Source organism: Polyodon spathula, chromosome 43 (assembly GCF_017654505.1).
Source record: "Polyodon spathula isolate WHYD16114869_AA chromosome 43, ASM1765450v1, whole genome shotgun sequence".
NCBI classification, from domain to species: Eukaryota; Metazoa; Chordata; class Actinopteri; order Acipenseriformes; family Polyodontidae; genus Polyodon; species Polyodon spathula.
In genome coordinates, this window is record NC_054576.1 from 2,321,369 (window position 1) to 2,325,787 (window position 4,419).

Genomic DNA, 4,419 nt, shown 5'->3' on the forward strand with positions numbered 1-4,419 from the left:
CATTTGAAACCGAATACACAGTCCTTGGCATATGTTTTAAGTTACGTATGTCTGTCTGTCTAAAATCTTCCTTTATTCAGAATAATTTTCGCTGCTTGCCTCCTCATTACACAGCTGAACCTGTCATTTCTAATACATACCACAATTTTTTGTTTTTGTTTTAAATCTCAGAAAGGTACGACATTGTGCAGTAGCCCCAAATACAGAGTCATCTATACGGTCTTTGCCAGGTCTCGTGACTCCTGGAATCTCTGCGATTTTGGAGTTTCGGAATGCCAGTCCCGAAGATGCTGCCTTTTGCGTCTCCCAGCAGGCAGAATTTAATATAGGGTGGTCCATCGTGAAACCCAGTACATAGAGAACTGTGAGGGTCTGGAACCAACTCCCTAGTAATGTCGTTGAAGCCGACACCCTGGGATCCTTCAAGAGGCTGCTTGATGAGATTCTGGGATCTGGGTGACAACCAAACCAGCAAGATGGGACGAATGGCCTCCTCTCGTTTGTAAACTTATGTTGATTTTTGTACCCTTTTATACGAGTTACAAAGGAACGTGGATGTGAATGTGGACAATTAAAACCATGTGAATTAATCAAGGGGCTGAATTCACAATGCAGTGCAGAAGATATTCAGCTCTTAAAAAAAAAGACACACCTTTTGCTTTGTTTTTAATAACCTGATTGTTTTGTTCTCTAGCTTGACAATTCTTCCTTGTGCATTGGTGATGTAAATCTCTCACAAACAGACCAGGGCCACTCAGAGGACAAAAGCTACACATAGCAAACCAATGCTGAGGGGCTGAGAGCAGTCTTGACATGCATTGCAATGAAACCCTTAGAGCCAGGAATGGGAATCGGACTCCTATTGCATAGCACTTTCACTCAGCTGTGTCTTGTTAATAAAACCAGGAATGGATCAAACTGCTGTGCAACGGGAGTCTTAATCCCATTCCCATTCCCGTGAGCATTTTTACAGCAGGCTGTGTGGTCCCTGGTTCAAATCCCAGCTCAGCCACTGACTCCCTGTGTGTGAACCTGAGCGAGTCACTTCACCTCCTTGCGCTGCGTCTTTGGGGTGAGGCGTTGTTGTAAGTGACTCTGCAGCTGATGCATGGTTCACACACCCTAGTCTCTTGTAAAGCGCTTTGTGATGGTGGTCCACTGTCCACTGTGTGAAAGGCGCTATATAAAGATTATTATTATTATTTTGCCTGTGAGTCACGGCCTTACTAAAGAAGATTCTTGAAACTTAGAACAATGTTTATTTAGCCTAGTGTGGTGTATTTAAGAGAGTCTAATTATATGCTTTTAATTACTTTATACCTTTGAATTACCGCCTTCATCAGTGTAATGTATATGAAACTAAGACAAGCAGGCTTGAAAAACAGAAGGACATTGTTTTAGATTTTGGCTGGCAGAAAAGACAAGAGACGTCAGTTGTTTGTTTTTTTTTCTAGTTCGTTCTTTTTTATTGCCGCAGTGAGGGACGCTCACACACACACACACAAGTCACAGTGGTGAAGCACAAAACTCTTTTACAATAGGGAGAAGACAGGGTTAACAGCGAGTGAAGTAGATTACAGTAACACTGGTCAAAGAAGAAGTCAAGAGAGGATAAACCACACCACCACTGTCGAAACAAGGAAGAATGTTTCGCTTTTTTCGATGGCTCTTCATAGTTTACTGTTGGCGCAAAGCCCTTCAAATAAGCTTTCAAATGTTTCTAAATGTCAATTTTGCCTATAAGGTATATATATCTATCTCTATCTCTATATATATTTCAACGTTGTGTTTCACATATATATGATGACAATATTCTTGTTGTATTTTATATTTAAACTATAAAGTGAGATGCCCAGATATATTTTCCATATCGTAGCTTTTCACTGTACATTGTCAGTATGTATTTACATCACTGGCTGGCACACATATGAGTTGGCATTTCTTTACAGCTTTGTGGCTTAGAAAATAATTTCTCTCTATGATATGAAAGCTGCTCTTTTCTTGAAAAAAAAATATATATGAACCATTAGGTATGCTGGGTTAAACATTTCCTTTGCTTGACACAATATATATTTTGCATATTTTTTTCTCTACCTAAAATACTTTACAACTTCAGCCAAAGAGTTAATTCAGGGATGGGAATCAGACTCCCGTTGCACAGCAGTTTCATCCATTCTTGGTTTTACTGGGAGCTGAATAACACAAGATTGTTACCTATTCACTGTGGCTAATCAGGCTTGCATTCAAGCCAGGACTGGGTGAAACTGCTATGCAGTAGGAGTCTTATTTCCAGCCCTGTGATTTGACAAGAAAACTTTTACACTTTAAAAAAAAAAAAAAAAAAACAGCAACATTTTACCTCCATGGAAATTCTGATCTGCTTGGGAGTAGAAAACTGACAACAGGTTCTGATTCAAATAATAAAAGCTAATAAAAAAAAAAAAAAAATTTGATTGCAAACTTGTGAAAATTTTTTTTTTTTAACGCTTTCTTGCTTTCTTTCTTTCTGAAAGACTAAAAAAATAAGGAGAAACCTCTTCAAATATCTTGTTTTCCTCAGTGTCCAGAAAATAACAACCAACACCTAATTTTTGAGTTTAGTAGTCGTTTGTAAATTACTAGAGTCGAACCACGCACATCTGAGTACCCCCAACCCCGGGGGGTGAAATGACAGCGTGTTGCATATTCTCGGTTTCACTTCGCTTCGCTTTCCGCGGGTGTAAAGGGGGCGAAACCAGATTCAAACCAGATTGACACCAAACACATTTTTCTTTGAGGAAATCTGAACCCAAGCTGTATTTCTGTAATCTGATTCACACTCTACCCTCTACCCTTCTCTAAAGTTTTAAATCTTTTAGGTGGCAAATGAACAGGTGAAACGTTCACAGCGGCCTGTTTTGAGGACAGGCTATGAAGCTCCACACATAAGAAACTGAGCTGCTTTCTCATCACCGTGGGAAGGAAAAAAAACACCAAGAAATTTATAATTTTTAGGCTACAGTTTGTTATTTTATATTGAGGCTTCAAGAACGCATCTGAAGGGCTGCATTTTCAGAATTTACAGGTAACACTTAGACTTTTGCAGTTAACAAAATTATAGAAAGTTCTCACAACAATATACTTCAAGAGAAAAAGAGAACGTCAACTCACTTCGCTTTGCTTCGTGGGTGTGAACCAGATTAAAAAAAAATAAAAAAAATCGGAATTTGGCAAACCTGCGTGTTTACGTAGGATTTCAATACAGCATTGGCAGGCAGTTGATAAATAAACAGACAGGGCTAACTGGCCAGTACTGACTGTTGACAGTCCAGCGCAGCCCAAAATGACTGCCACGTACTACGATAAAGTAACTTTCCCTTTCCAGCTCTCCGTTTCCAGCGCTGCATGAGGTAAAGTTCAAGGTGGCTTTCTGTGTTTCAGTGTGATTGTGACACAAGAAATAGAAGTGTGTGGCAATAAAAGGTCAGGTGGGATTGGTTTAGTCAGAAGTCTGATTAACAAGGCTTCGTCACGAAGAGAAAAGCTTTAAAACAGACGTCGGAGGCCGGGATAGCAGAGTCACCTCACCCAGCTCGGCTAGACTGGGGGACAGGCAGTGATGACGAGACATAACTCTATATGCATTCACGAACAAACCTTCTCACAGCCAAGTACGGCACAATAAACATCAATTACTCAGCAATGTAGGCTAAACTAGACAACTGCAGGAGCAAGCAGTAACAAAGTTACAAAGTGTTAATAAATGTTCAGAAATGTTCAGGATAATTATACCTGGCTGGGAATCAGAAGGGAAACAGGCTCCAGCATGACCCTATTCTATCTTCTCCACACCCTCTTGCCTATATTTAGCATTCCTTGCATGAAGAAGTCTTTCTTATTATTTACCACATAATCCTTTTAAAAAAAAAAAAAACATTCACAAAACGAATCTCTGATTTATTTTACAAGCAGAAATAATAACAAAACAAAAATAAAAGAAATTGTCAAACACGATTCATCTTTTCATAAAAGGTGCTAACAAGATCAACAATGTGCAAACATAGCCCCGCTTTGTTCTGGGTGACAGTTCGTATAGTTTTTAATGGCTTTGTTGTCGATTGGCTAAACGGGGGTGGAAAACAAGACCCACTGTCAAACATATCAAAAATTTTACCGAAACAACAGCTAACATTTCCCCCCAATCAAAAAAAAAACCCAAAGTTTTAATTTTTGTGTCTTTTAGTTTTGCTTGTTTCAAAATGTAAAAACACAGAAGGAGGATTCAAAGACTAACCAATAAATGTGAACGATAAGTCGTAATAGCCACTCGAGGAAAAGATAGTCGGTAAAGTCCTCCTCAGACGTATTTCGAGTGTCTTCAGTAATATGGCACATCACTTAAACACACACACACACAATATATATATATATATATATATA